At 39.0% G+C, this 24,130-nt stretch overlaps 1 protein-coding gene across 1 annotated transcript in view; it reads right to left on the bottom strand.

The window, feature by feature from the left end:
* RASGRP3 (RAS guanyl releasing protein 3) overlaps positions 1-23,282 on the bottom strand; it is an 81,922-nt gene extending 58,640 nt beyond the window's left edge. Inside the window, exon 1 of the mRNA XM_054567918.1 lies at positions 23,169-23,282. The gene's annotated coding sequence lies outside the window, so the exon portion shown is untranslated. The remainder of the gene's footprint in view (positions 1-23,168) is intronic.
* Between the last annotated feature and the right edge of the window lie 848 nt (positions 23,283-24,130).

The following is a 24,130-nucleotide window of genomic DNA, read 5'->3' on the forward strand; positions in this document are numbered from 1 at the left end:
GACATGAGGAAATGAAAAGCTTGTAAAACTGGCTGGATCTTCACTCCACTCTCGGAGTTGGAGGAGGCTGGCAGGATGGTGGGATGTTGGAAGGAATCTAGAATTGTGCTTAAGGCATTTAAGCGTTGCGATGCCTGTGAAACACCTGCGCACGGGCCTCAAGATGCAGTTACTGATTCAAATACGGCTCTCCAAGGAAACACTTGAGATGGGATTTAAAATTGGGGGTTATATCCATGTGAACAGCACTGAAAGCCATAGGAATGGTGTACATCACTTGGGAAGAAAGTATAAAGAAAAAGGATAAGGAGGCTCACCCTTAAGTCTTGGGAATTCCAACCTCTAGAGATCAGAGAGAGGTGATGAAGCAGCAACGCATCTTGAGTAGTTGTCGGGGACACAGAAGGAAAACTTAAAGCAAGTCATGTCAGGAGGCCAAGAGAAGAATGAGGTCATGGAAGATGAAACCATCAAATGTATTGAATGTTATCAAGAGGAAAATAAGAGGAGGATGGAAAATTATCTGCTTTTAAAATTTTTGTTACAAGGGAGTCATAGGTAACCTTGACAAGAGCAGCTTCAGTGGAGCTGTGGGCAGAAGCCAGGCTGGTGTGGATTGAAGAATAAATAGGAGGTAAAGAAACAAAGACAATGTGTGTGGAATACGACTTTAATGAGTTTGTGTAGGATTGCAGGGAAGAGAAACTGGTAGAGGATGTGGGGATGAAGGGATAGTTTTATAAGATGAGAGTCATTGGAGCAAACCTGTGCACTAATGGGGATGGTCTAGTAGAAGAGAAGAAGTTAAAGGCTCAGGAGGAAGAGGGCAAAACCAAAAATGAGGGGATCGGTACGAGATGGTAACAAGAATAAAGAAAGAAGGCGAGTATCATTGTAAATGCAGAAAGAGCACATATTATTATAGGAGGAAGGGGAAGATGAAGGAGAATACCATAAATCAGAGGCATATAATCATCAGTTTGGCTGAGGGGTTTATCTAATCCACCTGCTTCCAATACCTTCAGTTCTTTAGTTTTTGAAGAGAAAAAAAAAGGAAAAGAGAAATGAGCTCTCCAAGTCCCAAAGAGAGATGTCCCAGGATGAACAATTCCTTGACTTAGGATCCAATGATCCTTTTCCCAGCCCAGATAAACAAAGTATTCTAATTCCTTTGAACACTCTTCTGCTAGCTAAATACCTGTATTCTTGCCTACCGAAATTTGATGCTCTTGCACATCCAAGAGTGCTGTTAACTTATGTTGTTCAGCTTGGCTTTTTGTGAACCTTATTCTGAGGGACCAATCATTTTCCATCTCATTTTTGACCTGGTGCTGAGGCAGCAGTATTTCATTAAGTGTATTAGGGGATCACTATTTACTGTTCATCAGCACTTTCAAGAAGAAATGGCACATGTAAATCATCTAAAGTGTTCTGAAAGCATATTAGAGTGAAATTTGTAATTGATTCACATGGGTCAAGGTTTCTGGACCCCAGTACTATTGGTATTTCAAATAGATAATGATTTGTTGGGGGTGCCCATCCTTGCTATGCCTTGGAGAATGTTTAGCAGCATCCTTGGCCCCTGCCTCATTAGCTGCCAGTAGCACTCCGCTCCAGCCCCGAGTAGGTACAGCCAACAATGTATCCACATGCTGTCAAATGTCCTCTGGAGGGTAAAATTGCCTCCAGTGGAGAACCGCTGATACTGACTGATGTCATAACATCATACTGGAGCTGCAGAAGTCTATCAAACACCTACCATTTTTTTCTAGGATCAGAATGTCTACCTTTTGTGCAGTCGAATGCCTGGTGATTTGACTAAATTTTTCAGTTTTCAAATAACTACAAGCTATCTTCATCAAGAACAAAGGTTTGAACAAATCTACCCTCCCAGATATCACCTCAGTTTGATTTTTGATACTTGAGCCAACTGGCAGGATTAACCAGTGAAGAATATGACTTCATTTAAAATATTTCAAAGCTTTCTAAATCTAAACTTATTCCACACTCTACTAACTGACATATGTTGACCCTTGTTTTATTCCTGTGTCAGTCTCTTTCAGTTTTATTTTATTTTTTCTGTTTATCATAAACTGCTTTAATCTTTTTGGGAGGAAGTCACAGGATAAATATTTATGAATGTAGAATCTTTCTTTCTCTCTTTTTTCTTTTTCTTCTTTTCTTTCTTCCTTCCATCCTTCCTCCCTTTTTCTTTCTTTTCTTCTTCTTCTTTTTTTTTTTTTTTGCAATACATGAATAAACAGTTCTTTTGTGAGAACATTTTACCTCCTTCCCTATTGCCCAAGTATTGGTTCCTCAAATCTCAGGATGACTTCTGTAGGGAGTGCATTGCCTGTTACAGTTTTTATTTTTAAACCATCCACTCGTTACATTGCACTCTCACTCTGCAGAGAGGTTGCATCAAGGAGTGATGCTTAATGCAAAACTATTAGAAGTGATTTGTTCTCATATCAGCTCTACCACTTGCCACAAGAAAGCTTACACTTTGGGGTGTCAATTTCTTTTCAATGAAATTCACTTAACATTTACTGAGAGGTGCATGGCTTTGACAGGTAAATGCTTGACACTGTGGCAAAGGCTGTTTTGTTGTAGGTGTGGCTTCTCTATATGGCAGTGACCTTTCAGGATCAAGAGGTTCCTAAATAGCTTCTCATGATTATAAATAACCCAGTAAGAATCAGGCATGAACTGTAATCCTTCTTGAATCACAGCCTTTCCTTTTAGCAAAATAAATGTATAGGTGTAATTTCTCTTACACAAAATACAAGTTAAGCATACACAAACATGGAACTCCAGTTAATAATATACAAGGTTTGTCCACAAGGTATTCAGCTATGTAATATGAAAAATAGAGACATTTATTGAAGAAGATACAGGATACAAGAAATATTGTACATAGGACAGTGACGCCTTAATCCCCTTCAAGGTAGCCTCCTTGGGACCTCACATGTTTCTCCCAGTCACCACCAGCTGTCCCATCACATTTTCCTGAATCTCATCGATGGTCTCAAATCTCTTCCATTTCAAAGGTGATTTTAGTTTTGGGAAAAGCCAGAAGTAGCAGGGCGCCAAATCTGGGCTATAGGGGGACTGAGTCATTTGAGTGATTTGATGTTTCATCAAAAAATTCTGTACGAGACATGATGCATGAGCAGGTGCGTTGTTGTGATGAAGCTGCCAATCACCAGCTGCCCATGGCTGTGGCCTTCTGAATCATCCAAATAGTTTCCAAGGAGGAATGTTCAAGCTTACCACAAACTTTGGTGCAGATTCTTTGCTCTACTCTCTCGGTCATTTTGAATGTGACGGCCACACAGTATATGCTCATTCAACAGTGTCTACTGCCCCCACTGACTAGTACAAGGAACGCATCACTATTTACACGTGCACATTCCAGTCCACTGTCCTTGGCTGCCAGGTTACATTAATGTCGCACAAATTGTTCTCTTTATATTAACAATGGCTGGACTTTTTCCGGACAGACCTTGTATATGATGTTATGTTTAGGAACAATGTATACTGCTGACTGCAACTTATTTTGAAAGAAAAGAAAGATGAACAATGGATGGATAGAGAAATGGATAAATGGATACATGTGTGAAAAAGCAAATAGGATACATTGTTAATGGTAAAATCAAATATGGATAGACTCTATACATTTACTCTACAGTTCTTCCAAAGGTTTTGTTTGTTCAAACATTTTTATCATATATTGTGAAAAAAATTCTTCTGTTATTTTAAATTTACCTCTCTCAAACTTTCACTGTTTGGGGATTTTGGTGAACAAATCATATTTATTAGCCTTTATGGTTTTATAACTATCAATTACACATAACCTGAAGAGGTCTCAGCTATCCATCCATCCAACTGGCTTCTCTGTCTCCTTTAGCATTTTAGATGCTATTCTCTCAACGTTTTCCAATTTTTGTTAATAACTTTGTTCAGGTGAAGAGATCAAAACTACTTTATAAATATTCCAAGTTTCAAAGTGTTGTCTGAGGGTAAGAAGAAAATGTTTTGGATTTGTTTCTAATAGTCTCTGGCGAATGAAGGACCAGGCTAAATTGCTTTTCAAGGAATCCTCCAGTATCTCAATTAATGGCATATTCATATGTTGATGACACAAGCTAAGACTTCCAAGTTTTTCTCAGCTCTCTCCTCTCTTTCATGCCCATATCCAATTGATTTGAAAAACTATTAACTCCTCTTTTTAAATATTCTAAAAATTCTTCCACCCTCTCCACCACCACTGACTTGATTCAAGCTCCAGCTCTGGAGTCTTCCATTGATCTTTGGTAGCTTTCCTCTCCCACCTGTCTTTCTCATTGCCTCCAGAGTTTTCTGTCCAGAATTCAAGGATATTCATATCACTCCTTTACTTGACAAGCTTCAATCATAGTTAAGGATTATTGTTAATTATTTTAAATGTACTAGTGATATTGAGGACTTCTAAAAAGAGAACTTATCTTTTAGGAATACATAATAAAATATCTATAGATGGAATGATGAAATGTCTGAGATTTGCTTCCAAACTCTTTTGGAAGAGAGGGAACATGTGTGGGGACATAGGAAAACAAGATTGGCCATTGAAAGTTGTTCAAGTTGAGTATTGAACATATGGGGTTCCTTATATTGTCAACTTCTGTATATGTTGAAAATTTTCTATAATAAAAGGTGTTTTCTTAAACTCTAAGTGGTTCTCAGAAATATCTAAGTGCTTCAGAGAGGCAAATGCTACCTTTAACCCTGGAGCTACCTCATCTTTTGGGACTTTTCTCTGGTTTCTCCTCTAACATATACCCATGATTCAGATCTACCAAATTACACGATATTCCTGGAATGGATTCTTTCAAAACACAGGTGTTTTTTTTTTCTTTTTGAGTAATGACTACTAATCCTTTTATACTCAGTTCAAACATCACCAACCCTAGAGAACCTGCCCTCACTCACCCTGACATAGTCATCTTCATAGACTGACTTCCATAGAACTCTGTACAAACCTCTTTTACAGAACAAATATATGTAAACTGTAAGATGATTGATGTAATAATTTTTTAAATATTGATGTGCTTAACTAGGTGGTAAGATCCTGTAGGGTAAGGTCTGTGCCATTATTCACGTTTGCACAACATGTAGTACAAAACATCTGTTTAAAAATACTTGCCAAATGAATCAAATAAAAACATATTATAGACTTTTTATTTTACCTCATTACCCATAAACTAGATTGTAGTTACTGAAGTATTAATAACTTTTGGTGTAGCAGAGCTACCAAACCAAATCTGAGAATTAAAACTCAAAACAATTTGTCAAATATATTAGCTTCCAAATGATTGCAGAATTCTATGCATGACACATTTCTCACTCATCCTTATAGGTGGAAAAAAATAAAGCCTCAATTCTCACACAATAATACCACCATCACTGGCTTAAGTCAAGCAAAGTTCCTGCAGCTTCCAAAGAGAGGATGAAAGCGGTATTTCTTCAAAGACATAGAGAATTAAAATAGTATGAAATACGTTCTGCTGGTCCTGCTTCAAGGTCTGCTTGGCCCTTTTATCTACTTGTAATCATGGTGCCAAGAAACAATTTACGAAGTAAGGATGACTGCCCCACTTGGTGCCAATATTAAGTCATTTCTCATAAAAACCAAATATAACTTAAAGCAAACTGCCACTGCTGGTTAATCAGCCAGGTCTTGCAGTCATGATCTCTTTTATACATGTCATCATGTGAAGTGGGATAATGATTTTTGAGTGTTGCCAGAGGCCTGGCTTTGCGAGAACACCCTGCCCACGGTGCAGAGCATCACAGCTGATGGAACAGCTCAACAATGAGAGCAGGATGGGTGTTGTCTGGATAGGGGCTGAAAGGAGAGTGCAAGATACAGTCATGGCTCCATAGAGTCCTAGGGTGTTGCTTTGTCCTGCAGAATCCTTCTAATGGAAATGGCCATATATTGGGCATGACATAATGTCAGTTGCTTGACAGGGACAGCCGGCTCCTGACTCCATACCATGGCTTCCCTTTGCATAGTGAGCATCAGTTTTGAACATAAACATAGTGAGAGACAGTGTGATTGGAATAGAAAAGACATGTACTTTGTTTCCAGGCAGACTAGGACGAGAACCCTGGCTTCTCTACTCCCTGGCTTGTGGCTCAAACCTCTCAGACATTTACTTAGTGCTTCTGCAGCAGCATCAACAATAATGGCTGCCTCTGGGAGGCATGAGGATAAGCATCAGTTTCTTTCCTCTCCCAGTAGCAGACTCGGTTTAAATGCCTACCACGGGAGGAAAATCATCATAGAATCAGGGTGACTGTGAAGAAAAAGGGATGAGAAAATCTCGAGTGCCACCATTTAGACTGAGCACTGTCCTTGCCATAAAAAAAAAAATAATGATTTCTAAAACACCCTGTCAACTCATGTGATTTTGAATAGCAGGCATTCCATAGATAAATGAAATACTTTCTACTTTTAAAAAGCAGAACTGAAGTAGAGCAGAATCCAAAGTCAGTCAAAGTGAACTTATGATATGAGTTTTTTCAGAACGAAATATGGAAATTATACTCAGTTCTTCTATTTTAAAATCATTTTATATTCTTAAGTAGTTTCTGAGTTCCAGAAATCTATAGGAACCTGTGATCTGAGAACATTCATCCTTGATAGTCAGAGGGGAAGTTGTTAAAGTGTGGCTGGAAAAGGACATTTGTCCTTTTTAGATCCTTGGTTCCAGGCCTATGGAGGTTTGGAAAACCAGGTCAGTTTTCCAAAATCCCTCATGCTATCTTCCCAAAGGGAACTTTCAAAAAAGACTCAAAAAAACCCAAAACCAAAACCCTTTGCTCAGTCCATTATGAATTGTTGAATGAAAGGAAAAATATTACTTTCTCAAAACAAAATAGAGCAGAGACTCAACAGTTTCTTTCCTCCCTCCTTCCCTCCCTCCCTTCCTTCCTTCCCTCTCTCCTTCCTTCCTTTCTTCCTTTCTTTCTAATATGAAGTTTGAGTCCAAAGCAGATTCACAGCCTCTTTGCCTGTGTTCTCCAGCTCATTGCCTTCCTTTTGGCCAGTTCATCAGTTGCTAAGCTCTCCACTACAATATAGATCCCTCACAGGGGAAAAAGAGACACAATCAAATCACGCTTTCAAATGCAGTTGCTTGTCTGCAATTTTTGAATTAAGCAGCAGCTAAAACAGTTATGAAAATGAACTTCTGGAATTCACTGTGCAGTTAACTTTTTTCATGTTATTTTCCCCCATTACCAGATCTCTATCAAAGACTGTACCAGAACATGTTCAAAGATGAAACTCTATAATACTAAAGCAAACTAACGCCATTATGATCCATGAAGGAGCCTTAGAATATTTTGTGGGGTAGGGATAGCTCCACCTAAACCAATACGAAGTTAAGTATAAAATTAAGACACCACTGGAGAAATAGAGAAGCTTTCAGAAAAAAATACCTGATCACATAGAAACTTAAAAGGTATGTTGGGATACCTGTAGCTACCTAAATCACCCATATATTTAGTTGAATTCTCCTCTTACTATAGAGACTTCACATTCTACAGATTGTTATCTGGGTAGGTAAGCCTTTAACCCACCATCTCATTTTCTTTTCTTTTCCAAAACTTTCTTTCCCCTTTTGTCCTTTTGAAAGGTATAGATTATTACAGCAGTCACTAAGGAAAAATGCTCTGTGGGTCAGTTCATCAATTAAATGTTTTTCAGGGTTTTTCAAATTCAAAGAATCCTACCTTTCCCATTCATACTCTAAAAAGGTGATTTTAGAAAGACGTACTATAATAGCCACTGCTATCACAAAGCTGTTCACTTGCTTCCATCCCACGCTCCCCCGCCCCTGTGCCTATAAGCCCTGGCCGTGATAACATGCAGCTGCACTGTAAAATCATTGGCATCACACGCTGTCATTTTTATGACCTTGCCAACATCCTGATAATGCTTTTCTACAATGAACCAGATTGCCATAACAGAGAGTTGACCAGTAGTAAAGGTTCTCAATTATGCCGGCAAGTTAAACCTCTCTCAGCTGCAGGCCGATGACTCCACAGAGGAAAAGAGTTGCAGTGGACACTTTTCCCAGTGGTCAGAGTACACTATTTCCCATGGGCATAAGGTACTGTAACCAGGCAGAACTTCCAAGGACACTGATGGTTTGTTTCGTTGGATACGAGAAATGCTGGACATCCGACTGCATTTTTGTATCTAAAAAACAAACAGATTTTTCTAAAGCTGAATATTACATCATGCCATAATTGGTATGACTCCCACTTAATCACATGGCATCTGCAGGGGGAGAAAATGACCATTAAGTTCCTTTAAAAAATATTACCCTAAACAAATACGATTATGCCTATAACTAAGCCAACAGTTTCCAACGCTAAGTATCCATAGGCTTGGAAACAGCATGACAGTACATCCTGGAAATGGCATATGATAAAATCAGTCCCCATTTAGCTTTTGTCTGTCAGAAGATAATACAAATTATAGCACCTGTGATCACAAAGGACAAGTTCATGGATATCATTCAGAGTCAGAAGACTGGGCATTTAGCAGAACTCTGCCAGTTACTGGTTCCATGACCATGGACAACTCAACTCACTTTCATTCTCAGTTTTCTCACTATTGTAGACAATAGTGGTGATGGCCCCTTTCTTTCATAGGATTGCAGCAAAGTGCAAAACAAATGCCTTATAGCAGAAAATTCCCGTATAAATAGTAGGAATTTGCTCGATACCATATATGAACTCAAAGAAGACCAAAGCACAGCAAGCCTACACACCACAGGCTCCAGAGAGACTACTGCAATCATTTAAAACAGCAGATAAAACCAAACTTCCAAATCCATAAAACAATGGAAATGTGAAATGCCAAGAGCTGAACAACTCCGAGAACTATAAATGAGCAATTTATGTAAAGGGAAAGAGGGACCATAGGGAGTTAACTCTTTGGGACCAGGTTTTCTGGAACACACAATCTGGCAAAACAAAGAAACAAAACGATCCCTGCATCACTAAGTTTGTTTCCTTATCCTAAAAGGTCCAGAGAAAATAAACACAATTTTGCTTCAAACAAGCTCTGCAGTGCAAGTTTGGAGTCTTTTCTAATTTCGAGTTCATCTTATGTGTCTCCATATAATACCCATTGGACTACATCAACTGCTATGGAAATAAGCACAACCAAGCAAGAATTGGAGGTAATTTCCAGTGGTTTTGGTTCAGCAGACTATATTACTGATCTCTCTTGAGTTCTTAGTTTTAGAAACATCAGGCAAGTGAGAAGCGGGTTAAAAATTCCCTTTTCTTGCTATCAATAGCTTAATCTTCAAAATGTGTCATCTTGTCATAACAGCCTTGAAAAAAAACATTGGTAACTTTCTCAAAGACATCCATAAATGGTCTACTTACTTCATTTTCCTCCTGATTAACCAAAGGTCCCTTCTGTTACTTATGAATTCCTCGGCGCTCTTTCTCAACACCAGCCCTAATTTGGACATTTAACCACATGGGGGAATAGGGAGAGCCCAGTTACGTTTTTTTGAAGGGTTCAAGAAGTAGGATTCTCTACGGGCTCTGTATCTGGCTGATGACCCAGAAAAGCCTCAGGTTCATGGTTCAGTGGTTGGAGGGCCAGTCCTGAGATGTGCAGCAGGTAGACGGGTGAAACTTGCAACTGTCAAAGGCAGGTGCAGGCAGCATCTCAGTCACCAGAGAAGAGCACTCTCCCCCTCCCCTGACACAGCCAGTCTCCGGGCCAGCAACCCTCCCCAACAGCCCAGAACAAACAGAAGGAGCAAACAGAGGGAAAGACCGTATGGCTTCTTCTGTTCATAAACAACAACCTATGTGGACAAGCGACCTTCCAGGTTGAGTCACACGAAACAGGTCCGATAATAGTTTTATCACCACTCAGCAGGCTATTTGGGGTGGGGCATGGGTGGAGTGACTGTCCTCCAAAGGAAAGGAGTGACAGGAAAAACTGAGGCAAGGGCCAAAAGGGGCAGCCACAGCAGGGTGTTCCAGGGTAATAATAAGGCTCTCAGTGGCTGTTCTCACCAATGTGAGGGCTATCACTGAACTGCTGTTAAAGGCAAAACAGACCACCAGTCACTGATCCTGTACAGCTTGGGCTTAGTCTGTCACAAGGGGAAACCTCACCCTTCCTGTGGTGGAGAGTTCAAAAGGGCCTTAGCGTGCACCACTTTGTGTGTCTCATTGTGTTGTGCCAAAAGAGTCTCATTTGCATTTCATTAGCTTTTACATTTAAATATGTGAGATTAGCATATGCGTTCCACTTTTATTTTGTAATTTATGCAGGTCTGGAGTCTGACCTGGGTGCCACTTCTGCTTGTGCCAAATACAGCCGAGCAGCGAAAGGGGTCTCTGAGCTTCAGCTTCTCCAGCTATAAAGCTGGAATAACAATATATAACACACACATATGGGAGGGGGATATAAAAATAAAGACACTTGATCAGTATGGCATCTGGCATGGTCAATGCACAAAAAATGTAAGTTAAAATTATTAGTATTAATATTATGATGGTAAAAGTAGCCGAAGGCTTGAGCTCTCTTTTCGGGCTCTGCCACTAACTGGCACTGTGACCCAGATAAATCTGCTACAATTTCCTCATCTTTATAAGAAGGCATTAAATTGTACATTCTATAATTCCTATCCGGACATATACAAGTCGTTGACTCCACATACTATCCCCATGTAAAATAATTATTTTCATTATTCTGCTATTAATATTTTGAAAGTCAAAGGATCATTGAGTTTTTCAAAAGAATTGGCAGGCTTTCAAAAATTTAGCACTTGAATAATTCAAAGGATACTCTGCCATTTAGACCCCCCCCCCATTTTATTTGTGGGTGGCTCTATTATTCCAGAGACACCATTTTTCCAGAAAGTTCTTTTCCTCTATCAGCCTGTGGAAAAGGTAAAACTATACCAGAAGCAAACTCCCTACAGGAGGGCCCAATGCGCACTGTAGCCCTGCAGTCAGACAGGAAAGTCACTGGGTCACATGGCCACAGGCTGACCCAGTCACCTCACACAAATAGCCAAAAGAAGAACAAAGAAGTTGGAAATATTTCTTCTTATTGAGTATTCTTGGTTTTGCAGATTCTTCTACATTTTAAGGAAAAGAAGGGAGGGAGCTTCCCAGTGCCCGACAGCCATTTTTCCAGACAGGATATCTGAAATGGTTCCCTTCCCAGATCCTTGGCTGATGTGGGACTCTAGACCTACTGTGTTGGGGTGACCTGCCGCAGAAGCAGCATGCTCTAGGTTGTTTTCCATCCACTCATCACCTACAAGAGGAGGTGGTGGGGAAGCAGCCAGGTCCTCCCAGCAGGAGACAGGAGTGGCAAGAAAATTGTACAACCTGAGCATGTCGGACAAGCCGTTGGTCACCTGGGGAAACACTTCAGAGTGCCCTGGGCTTGTCACAAGCCACATAGCTGTGTGGTGAGAATTTACCCTAAGACAACCACTCTCTGGCCTCTTCCTCAATATCTAGGCGATCCAGAAAAAGGAACTCGTTGGGTTATCTCTCCCCACAACACTCTGGTTCCAAGGCTTGTCACTGCCAGAGGTTTACATCATCAGTTCGGGATTCTGCCCTCTCCCCTCTTCCTTTTCCTTTCTTCGTAAGCATCCTTTCTGTGATGACAGCAACAGGACACAAGTCCCCGAACAGCAGCTCTGTTCCAGGGTGGGGCCTGCTTTGCGGCTCTCCCTGAAAGCGATCTCCACTGCTGCCCAGTGACCCAGAGAAAGAACAGGTCCCCTCAGTTATTTGGGTGCCGGGGCCCACCCCCCCACCCCCACTGTTGGTTATCAGCTTCGGGCAGCACTTTTATAATCCAGGGAAAAAACAAGGAAGCAAGACTCTGAGCATTATAAAAACCCTAACTTTCCTTTATAAGGTCTACCAGAGGCCAAAACTTTTAGCTTTAAAGTAAGGAAGGTGAGTTAACTTGTTGAAGAAAAGAGCTATAAACTGTATCTTCCAATGAGTTAGAAAGCACGCCTGAAATCTAAATCTACATTATTATCTTGTCAGTTTTCGGTATTGCAGATTTTAATACACAGTTAAATGAGATAGTCTTCAAAAGGGACTAGGAATGGTCAAGTGAGACATATAATAAACTCACAAGTTATTTCTGAAAACACTGCTTTTCAAGTTTCAATGGTAAAACTGATTAAATCAAATTTCAACTTAAACTTCTCTCATTCATGACCTGAATCTTGGCTTTGAACTGAAACCCCACAAACGATTGAAATCCCGGACACCAGGAAATAAACTTGCTGTGTTCTAGATAGGAATCAAGAAAGATGCCCCATTCATCCTTAAAATTAGAAAACAACATTGTTGAAAATAACAGGTTCTTTAAAAAAAAGAGAGAGAGCGCGATGGAAATGGCTATGAATCACCGGTACAAACAAAATACCTCCTTTAGTGCCAGAGGGAAACAAAAATCAAAATGAAAAATTGTCAGTGGTTTGCAGCGCGCACGCACACACACACACACACACGCGCGCGCGCGCACACACACACGCACACACACACGCGCGCGCACACATACACACGAAGTTCTCCCGTTACTTACTGGCCAGTGTTGCCTCCGCGGTGCGCCCTGCCTGCCCAGCTGCCAAGTGTCGAGCAAGCCTCAAGCAGCTGTTTCCTTCAAGCTGGGGCTCTGTGTCTTAACCAGTCACATGCGCCTCCTGATAAATGCTGCCGCCGTGCCAGGAGGTCAGAAACTGAAGATCATTATTCTTCTAATTCACAAACCTTCTCTTAACCCCTGAGCTGGCTCAGCCCTTTCATTAAGCATGCAGAGCAGTACATCCCACAGTGTGTTTTCTTTTAGCTTCCAACCCCAAACAGCTGATAAGTCATACTCGGGGGCAGGTCACTGCAAGTGGAAAGCTGATGTGTTTGGGGAGGGAAGTAGGGGTTGCAGGGGGCGCCTGGCAGTCCCTATGTTCTCTCCTCTCACTCGGGTTTTCTCTGGGGCTCTGGAAGAGCAAGAAGGAACCACAGCCTGGCAGGCGTGAGCTGCTCTACCTTCCCGGTGCCCCTGGAGAACATCAATCTGTCGCTCCATCTTGGTTTCTTTTTCTCAGCATCCCAGGGTCCAGTGTGTTAGACGAGCCACAGGACCGAGTGGACTGTCCTGAGGAAGGCAGACTAACAGTTTAAGAATGCCTAGGTTTACGAGCAAGTATAAATGACCTACGGATACAAACAACAGGGTGGGGATTGACGGTGGGAGTGGGGGCGGGGCAGGGGGAAACAGGGGAAAATTGGGACAACTGTAATGAACAGCAATAAAAAAAAATGCTTAGGTTTACTGTCAACACAGCTTGGGCTGCTGTGGTGATGCGGAGGAACAAACGTGTGAGGGGGTTAATGCCAGTTTAACTTAAGAACTAATGGAAATGATTTCAGGTCATTTAAAACAAACTTCTGCATCATTATCTGTTGCATTGTGTCAACACTGGGGGGCGGGTGGGGGGGGAGGGACAGCAGAGCTGTTGAGATTATCCCGAGGCAGGGGAGAGAAAACAAACAATCGTGAAGTTGACAACGTGCTTTACAGGTGTGCTGCTGCCCCCTTTGGTGCGCTAGGAAGTCGGACCGCCTGCCGCTTCCCCCGCTATTGACAAAGCTGGCAAGCCATCCCAGGGGCTTTGCTGAATGTGTACTTCTCACCTAAGCTGATGTTCCCCCTCTCCGAGGAAAGCTCTTAAACTCTCTGACTTTGGATAGTATCTGATCGTGGGCAGTATCTGCCTTCTTGGTATAGTAACAGTGATACCTCCCCAAATCAGTGCCTGAGCAGGGCAGCGCGCAGATATGACAGTCAGCTCATTTGGCAACCTGAACATCTGAACAGTTTTTAAAAGGTTAAAATGCCCCAGGGGATTTCTGAGCCATAATGAACCTGTTAAACTGTCAACCTTGATTTTTAATAAGTGAGATCTTACTCAATAAAGGAGCCTGTGTGGGCAATTTTTCATATCTGGGCTTTGTCCTATAATTATTTACAGGGTTAATCAAACCAGAAGTTTTTCCAAAATAACAGAAAAAGACCCAAAAAACTCCATCTAGCCATTCTTTCAGGGGACTAATTTGCTATTAACACATGAGAGCCCAATGTGCAAATGGAAATTTTTTTTTTTTTTGCAAGCTTCAAAATACATCCCTTTTTAAGGGTTTAAAGTTAGTAACAGAAATAAACAACCAATATTAAAATACAATGTGCTGAAATGCATGTTATCATCATACACATTTCTCCTCCTGTGTTGGTGAGCCCAATCATTCAAAAACAAAGAAGGAGGACTACTGAGGATTTGAAATATTATTTTGATTTCTGTATACTTTGCATTTACAGTAACAGAAACTTTTGTGATCTTATGACACCCATCCATCATTTTATTTGCCACTGCCTGTGTTAATTATTCTCACAAACCATTTCATGCCACATGACGAAAGAGAGACTTCTTGAAATCCTTCGATGACCCCAAGGAAAAACAGCCTCGGGAAGAGTAAGCACAGAGAGCCTCTCGTTTTATTGGCAGAGAGGCAGGGATGGATCCTGATCACACCTACAGAGCAAACTGCCAAAGCAGGCCAAGACCGCGGACCCTTCCAACAGGCCCAAGAGGGCTGCTGAAGGCTGTACAGTGACCTCCTTCCAGCAAAATAATGGGAGATCCCACCTCTCAGCCCAAAAGGCCTACAGGTCTGAATCATTTCCATCACCTCAAAAAGAGGGTCTCTCCTCCTGTGACAGGCCCACACCCCTGGGCTGGCATCTCACCTGTGACTTCCACCTGCTGAGGACCCTGTGTCCAACAACGTCTTCTCTCCCTGTCCCCTTACCCTCCTCATTTTGTAATCATGCTCACGTTGTTTTTATATCCTAAAAACAATCCTTTTTGCTCCTTTGCTCATATAATTACCACCCTAACCCATTCATTCCCTTTACAACTGTGCTTCTGGAAAAACGGTTCTGGTCTCCATTGTCTCTCATCTTAGTGAAGCCTCAGCCTCCTTACGGTCTGCCTTCTTCTTTCCACTTCACTAAACTCCAACTCAACAAAGACCAAGGTTTTTGGACCCTTTTTGGCCGTTCTCTCCCCCATCCTCTAGGCTACATTGGACCCACCTCACCAAGCAGTCCTTAAATGTCCTCTTGTGGCTTCTTAAAATCTTACTCCTACGTCCTTCGGCTTCCTATGTGGACTTTTCTTTTTTCTGCCCTTATATTTGAAAATCCCCTCTCTTCTTTCTCTTCTCTAACACCTCTTATATGTCTTAACTTATTACTGAATGACTATAGTGGTTTCCTAATTGGTCGCCTTGCCTCCAAAAAGACCTGTCTCTGCCTTCAATTTATCTTTTTCTTTCCTTTCCTTTCCTTTCCTTTTCTCTTCTTTTCTTTTCTTTTCCTTAACACTTTTGTAATGAAAGCTCCTAGGGGGGGCGTGGTGGTATCTTAGGCACCTTTGTATTCCCAGAATGTATTACAGGGTTAGAACACATTCCATGGCTGTTGCATTTCTTACTCTGTATTATAAGTAGGTATTCATGCATCTGTGTTCCATCTAAACTTTGACAATCTTAGGGAAAGTTTATGACTTACTCATTTTATATCTCAGAATGGCTCATATAGTGCCTGAGGTGCAAGAAACATTTGGCTGAAACAATACTGAATAAAAAAGTGAATGATTGACTAGAAGGCTCTTCTATCTATTCCTTTAGGAAAACATACAATTTTGCAAAAACTGATTTTATATTAGGCCACCAAAATATCTTAAGTAATTCCTCCCCCAAAAGAAATTATGGCCTCCTTCTATGATCACACTGTAATAAAACTATAAAATAATTACAAAAGAATAAGTCAAAAAAGAGCCAAGCTCTCAGAAAATTATTATAGCACTTCTTTTTAAAAAATTCATTGAATGGAGAAGAAATCAAAAAGACAATTACAGGATGTTTAGAAGTTTCTTAATAATGAGAAAATCACATATCAAATACTGTGGGGAGAGCCAAAAGAGTTAATTAAAGGCAAGCTGACCCAAGAAGAAGCTGAAAAACAACAGATCAATAATCATGGGAACATGTAAAAGTTATTGAGAAATTGTTTCCAAGAAATGTTTTTAAGTCCAAATTACTTGCACAATCAAGTTCTTCCTGATCTTCAAGCCACAGATAATTTCCAAGCTATGTAAAATGTTCAAGTGGACAAAAGTTACAAAAAGCTAACATAATACCTATGATTTGAAACAAACTGGTATAGTATAGTAAAGGAAACCACAGAATAACTTCAGGTATAAACATAGTTTTCCTTAGAGGTGTAAAAAGATCTTCATATTAAGGAATACATTAGCATAATGACACAAGACACTTGAAAAAATATTTGGATTAGCATAATAGGTAATCTTGAAAAGTCTTTTGATAAAATTCAACATTAATTTTTAAAAATTAATAAAATGGAGTTAGAAGGATTTTTCTTAGCACGCTAAAGTTATATATAGCAAACTGAACACAAAATCAGAAACAAGAAAAGGATGCTCCTTGTTGCTACCACCACTTAGCGTCATTCTGGGCATTGGAGCCATTGCAACCAGACAAGAAAAACAAACTAGAGAAAAATTATGAGAAAGCAGGAGACAAAATCATCCAAATTGTACATGTTACAATCACTTATTCAATAGAATCAACTGTTTTTAAGTGTTTTTTAAAAAAGTCATTAGAAATGTCAGTGAGATGAAGTTACAAAATAAACACACAGAATTCATAGAGTTTTCCATATAACAGCCAAAAACTGTTTAAAAACATAATGGAAAAAATCTCATTAATAATGGCAACAATAATAACAAAATTTCTAGGAATAACAAAAAAGTGAATAAAGTATTTTAAAAATGTATAAAACTCTACTGAGAAAATATTCCGTAAACGTAGAGTTATATAATTTTCCAGGATTGAAAGCCTCAACCTTGTGAAGGTGTCAATTCTCCCCTATTAATTTATAAATATAATTGAATTTTGGTTGAAATCTCAAAGAGATTTTTTTAAACAGGCCAAAAAAAAAATTTCTGAAGTTTATTTGAAAGAATTTTTAAAAACTGAGAATGGTAAAGAAAATTTTAGAAAACAACAAGGAGGGGATTCTAGGTATTAATAGGCTAAAACCATCAAAAAATAAAAGTTTGATACTGGTGCCAAAAGAGGCAGAACAATGGAACAGAACAGAAAGCCCAGAAATATAGATACAGGAAAATGTTTACTTGTTAAATATGGTATTTAAGCCCAGTGGGGAAAAAGGGATTATTCAATAACTGGTTGAATGGTTACTTACTATGAAAAATAAAGATGGAATTATAACTCATACTATACACAAAGTAAATGCCTGATGGACTAAAGAGTTAAATGTGAAATAAAACCACATGCAAACTTGAAGAAAATCATGTAAATGTTTCTATAATCTTCAAATTTTTAATAATGATTATTTTTGCCATGAAATTTATTTTAATGATGATCATAGAAGCAGAAACCATAAAGGAAAATTTTAAATATTTAAATAAATAAAATGTAAAAAGTGTATCAGAAATAACCCCACTGTAACCAATATTAAATCACAAATGACAAAGATTTAAAAATGAAACCTATATGGTAAAAGATTAATAGTCTTACCATATAAGTATTATTTATAATTAACAACTGGACAAAAAATATTAGGAGAAATGTAATTGACCAGTATACATATGAAAAAGAGTTTAGCACCTTAAAAATACTATGTTACACAATAGGATACCATTTATTACCTCCAAACTTGACAGAGATAAAAAATTGATAATTCCCAATGTTTGCAGCAGGTTTGGAAAAAGGTAACTTCATATTCTGCTAGCAAGAGCCTAAATTGGTACAACACATAAGGAAGATAATTTTGTAATATGTTAGTAAGAGCTTTCTAAAATATGCATACCCTTCGGTTCATAAGTTTTTGTTCTAGAAATATACCCCAAGAATATAATATGGGTTTTTCATGTGTATAAGAATATTTCTCACAGCATTGTTTATACTACTTAAAAATTAGAAACAATCTGTGTGTGTGCCAAAAGTAATGGAATGGATTATGACATATTTATAAGAGGTGACATTTTATAATTATTATAAAATAATGTTTGAACTATATTAACATGGAAAAATATTCAGCATAGATTAAGTGAAAAACACAAGTTATAAAACAGTTAATTCACTATGATCTCATTTTTCTAAGAAAATATGTCAACATATGTAAAAGTTCGAAACCTTTTATATATCAAATTTTTAATAGTGGTTATCTTTGGCAGTTAGAGTCACATACAGGTTTTTCCACTTTTTTTGTGTGTTTATCAGTTTTTTTCCTACTGTTGCTATGATAAATGGGTATCAGTTGTTCAATTTTGAATGAGATTCTTTTTATGTAAGAAAAGCAGTACTAGACCTACTTGAACCATCTACACAGAGGAATAAGACATGGAAAAGAAATGTGATCAAGAAAAAAGGACCCAGAGCAGAAAAATCTGGCCACCCATTAACAAAACCAGATGCCACACTGTCTCGATTTTCTAATTTTCTGGTCCTGGACCAGTATTTGAGAGCAAGCCACCAGAATTGGTAAAACTATCCATTTAAAAGGATGCAGGACATCGGGGGAATCATGGTCTTGCTTGAGCACCCTGAATTCAGTTTCTCGGAGACGTCCCAATGGGCCTCCGTGCCTATCTGGGGTATTCCCTTGAGTAGAAATTCTGAAATCATATCTAACCATCCCATGCACACATGTTCAGACAGCCAACAGCCCATCCATCCATCCACCTTGTCCCAAACTCCAAGCAAGCTGCTCCAAATCGGTGACATGCCACCTGCTGTCCAATTTGAGGTACTAACTGCCATATCACATTGCGACCCATACCTTCCTTTTCTTTCAGGGGACATTTTACACAACATTACTCTCTTACTGCTCGTGTTCAGCAAATTCTGCCCAGTTATCTCTTTCTCAGATACATACACTTTTTTTTTTATTCTTTCTCCTCTTTCTTCTTTCAACATCTAAGTATCAGGGAGAATTTTCTCTTCCCTTCCTTCCCCTTTCCATCCCCTTGAACCATGTATGAGCCCAAATAAATACCCTGTTACAAGCATTAGTGACATGTCTGTAACAAATAGAAAGAAAAAATTCTGAAATAATCAGAGAGTAGAGTTTTTCATCTTTAAAGCCCTTGAACAAAGCAAATCATTGTCAATACATGAAAAAATATAATATCTATGTTTGATGTACATTGCATTTGGGAATTTACCAAAGTAGGTGACAAAAATCTCTGCTCTCCAAGTTTATCATCTCCCTAAAAGTGCAAAAAGTGGGACAGGTCAAAAGCCATGCATAAGGAATGATAATGATTATATTTTATATGTTATTATATATTACACAATAATTAGTATACCTATTAATATTATAATGGATTACATTATGATCCATTATAGGAAGAGGAAGGAGCCTGCCCACGACTACTAAGCAGCTTCAAAAGAGAGAAATATGGAGGTCGACCAGGTCTGCCTGCCCCTGAACCCTGCACATTTACCCCCAGAATGATTTAGTAGCCACAAAAGTTTTCAAAAGCCTGCCTCATCCTTTTCTAATTGAACCTGCTTACCCTCAAGCACAACAGCCAAGTCAATTGTATTCCATTTTGGGCTTTGATTATTGGTACGACTTTTAAAAAACAAGTTACATATTAGTATAAATTGCATTTACTTAATCTAGTTCGTTTCAATTCACCTTTATGACAGCATTTTTTCCCTCCACCTAATCAGCTTTTTAGATTAGGCTAGATTTCTAGAGGGAGTTTCATTTGGTAAATGTGAGAAGGAACATTTAGCTGTCATGGAGCAAAGCACGTTACTTAGCATAATTACTTACGTAATAACTTATTCCCCTAATAGTTTTATTTTAGCACCTTGATTTGACAGCAATTTTTATTAATCTGTGAGGATCTCACCCCTATAAACGGTAGACTAGTGGTAAAGTTAATCTGAATCTAAATCTTCTAAAATGCCACTTCTGTTTCCAGAAGTCTTCTAGTTCTTGAAAAAAGTTGCTTAGGAAAAAAAAAAATCTCCAAGACTGCCTCTGTGCATTTTTCTGAGAATTATTTAGTGTTCAGAAGATAATAGAAGGACAGTTTCCCTCTCTACTCAAGTTTCAGCATCATTACTATTTCAAAGCTGAAAATGCAAAGCTGATTCAGAAATAAATGAGGCAAAGAAAATATTTAAATTTATTTCTTCCCTAGAAAAGTGTGATAGCTAAATGCAGGAGGTGGGGCGCAGTTAAGTCTGATAGGACTCCTTGGCAAGGTGCAGTTAGAAACTAAATCCTCTTATTTGCATTTGGGAATGATAGGCCCCTCCCTTTTCTCCATCCCTCACTGCTGCTTTCCTCAGGACCGGCCTGCCAAGTCTGCTCCACTGGTCTGGGTTCACACACAGCCCACTGGCCTTGGCTGGAAGATGATGCTCAGTGTGCATTTTTTGGAATGAATGAAGGACTGAATGAATTTTTACACCATGCTTGTAATTAGAAAATAGCCATATTATTTTGAGACCAAATCCATCCATTCAAAACCGTGCATAATTCTACATGTTCTGCCTAATCATTCTGCTTTTCACTTTACCATATTATCCAAACCCAGCAAGTTGACTACAAGTCCTATGTTTCTGTCCTTAATGCCAAACTGCTTGCTCAAGTTTTCATCCAACCATTACTGTCTTTAGATTTTAAGTCTGTAAGACCTGAGCTTCTGATCTCATTTCCATGTCCTTTAAATATACTTCATTAAACACCGCCATGATTTACTCACACTGTAGTTGCTCAAGCTTCTGGCCACAGCCTTGGGATTACTTATACCCCTGTGTGTAGAAAGCCTTTGGATGAGGTCTTCCTTTTTATGATTTCCCAGGAACACAAAGACAACCACAAGCCTGAGGAACAAGAATCTTACATTCTTGCAACAGGATTTTCTCATTTGCAGATCAGCAGGAGGTAAACGAAGAAACACTTTTAGCAGCACATTTTTAAAGAATGGTAGGGAAATTTCCAATTTTTTTTCATGTTCTAATTAAACAAGGAGTGCTTATTCTCGGGCTCATCTTTGTGATTGCCATCCTTATCAGCAAAAGGCCATCGATTGATTGAGGCTGTGCTAAAACTCTCAAATTGAGGGGCCAGTGGCAGAGAGGGGTCAGAACTGAGAAGCGGGTGCTCTTCCTTTAATATAACCACAGGAAGCCAGAAGCTCAACAAAGCTTCTTGGCTGGTGGAGTTAAAAACATGTAGTGAGAAATCAGTGCAGGGAACGTAGGCTTATACAACTGAAAAATACCATCCTAAATGGCGAGGCTTCAATAGGTATTTAAATACCTATAAATTGTCTTTAAACATATATCCTACTGATCAGAATAACTACACTATCCCATTGAAGTATAGTCTTGTTTCCTGTTACAAAACAAAAAAAGGAAGACTCCTGTGCGTGTGTGTTTTTTTCACTTTATAAGATATTTAAATTTAAAAACTAATAATGCTCATTAGAGTAAGTCAAACAAGACAGATATACATATGGAAAAAATATTAACCCCTCTTTCCCATTCATTCTTGCTGGGATAACACACACCTATGAGAAATGTGTCTCATATATACTTATATGTATGAGGTTCTATTTTCCCATTTAAAAAATTAATCTATTATTAGAGTTTTCCCATTAAACAATGTATCACAGTCTCATATATTGGCTCCGAGATCAATAACATAGATTTAATTTATTTGTTTTATTAGTTGTGTGCACCTACACAGTGTAGTGATGTACACTTAAGATTCTCCCAGTGTTTTGCCTCCATGAAGAGTGTTGCACTAAACATCTTCACACATACTTCTTTAGTTTCTAGTGTTTTTATTTCCATTGAATAAATCTCCAAAACAGGGGTTAATAGGATTGCAACATTATTCATTTTACTATACATTTTCAGTTATTTTTCCAAAACTAAACTAAGAGCAATGCAAGGGTCATGGCCTCAAAAAGACAGATAAATATCAACTTAGAGGATCAAGATTATAGTATGAGACACACTAAAAATTCATTTCAGAAGGCTATCCCACTAGGTATATTAACTGAATTGTGTTGAATCTTGCTTGCTTCTCATGTAGAATAATAATATTTTCCAAAATCAAAGCATCTTAAGCCAAACTGATTAAAATTTGTCAAAGTTAAAAGTAGGTCCATTTTCCCCCAGCCAATCTTTATGATCGGCACATGCCAGAAATTTCATGAACTCTAAAGGCCATTCCAGCTGTAGAATTAATGATTGATTAATTTTTTTAAATGTATAAGCACATGCAAACCAATATAATAAAGCACAAAATGGTAATATTGCACTATAAATATTTTATCGTGCTTTCTGAGCATGCAACTGTGCTAGTGCAAAAGAGAGTTGGTCACAGCCTCCCCTGTTTCCATCTATTTTCTGGACTGTGGATTTAGTAACCAAAGAGCCCGCTCTTCCCCATGCCACCTCAGTGAAGCAGGAATGGGTCCCGCAATCCAAACAGAGGGATAAGGAGCGCCCTGTGTCCACAGCTGCAGTCCTCCTGGCTTGGGGTATTTGTCTAAAACCACCTCCTCTAAATTATACTGTTTGGTTTGAAACTTTGGAGTGAGAGGCTGGACTCTATTTGCCTATATTTTTTAACAACATACATATTCCACCTCACTGTTAACTAATATGGCTAAACCAGCCAACATACTCTAAGACACAAATGACTGAGCACAGGGCTTGCCGCCTTAAAAAAAAAAGAGGAAAAACAAGTTATGTTCAACATAAAGGAAATTTGTTCACATTATCAAAGCATTCTTTGTTTTATAAAGCCACTCGTTGCAAGATTACAAGAAATGTGTGCACCTCCGAGTGCATTAAAAGTGGCGTTCAACCAACCAAAATTCAACTCATATTATTCAAGAACACATTTGTTAAATAAAATAAACATGAGTCCAATTCTGGACCCAACTTACTGGCCCAGATGGTCTGTGTCCTTTCCTTCGGAACAAAACAGTGGGCAAGCAATCCCTAGCTGCCTGGGTTAGCGCAAGGCAATTTCACACCCTCCCAGGGTGCTGAGACCTAACCTGCTAAAAATAGCCCCTCAACTTTCACGTTACTGTCCTCAGCTGAGGGGCCAGGTGAAAATAGAAATTGCCTGAAATATGTCCCCAGCATTCTAATTCCATTGGGCTACTATCAGCTGAAAAATCTCCAGTAATCCTCCTGACAATTGCAACATTAATGACCTTTTTTTAAAAACCACTCTCCAAACTGGTGGGAGAAGCAGTGTGGTGAGTGGTGTGGTTGTTGGCACATTGGAAAATGGGGAAATCAGGACTCGCTTTCCCCAGGCAGCCACTCAGGAGCTGAGTAAGTCACTTAACCCTTTAGGTACAAAATCCTCAAATGTAAAAGGGAATGATAATACCCAAATCAAAGAGAGGCTATGTGGGTTGGAAATAATGCATTGCATTTCAAGGTTTTATCCTACAAAAATACTCCATAAGTGCCTGAAGATATAAGATGAATTGAATGTGTCACTTGTAATAACAACAAAAAACAGAAACACCCTAAACATAAGGGAAGATTGATCAAAATAATTATAATGCATTAATTCAATGCTATGTAGCTGAAAAATGATGAAATAAGAAAATGACCGATGTAGTAAGTGAAGAAAACAAGCTGCAAAAACACTGCAAAATGATTGTTTTAAACCAAAAAAAAAAAAATCCACTGAGCATTTAGCTCCATTTTTATTACAATCATGTATGTTTTCAAATGCACAGAAAATGCCTGCCATGTATTTCAGGGCAGAAATAAACAAGCTATAAATATATGTCTACTCGGAAGAAAAGAAGAAGGAGGCAAGGGGTACAAGTCCTTCCTTTTTTACCTATTCATTTTGGTATTGAGTGTATACATTTATACTAAA

This window comes from Pteronotus mesoamericanus, unplaced genomic scaffold (genome assembly GCF_021234165.1).
Source record: "Pteronotus mesoamericanus isolate MK-2021 breed Mesoamerican mustached bat unplaced genomic scaffold, CSHL_Meso_final contig_101, whole genome shotgun sequence".
NCBI classification, from domain to species: Eukaryota; Metazoa; Chordata; class Mammalia; order Chiroptera; family Mormoopidae; genus Pteronotus; species Pteronotus mesoamericanus.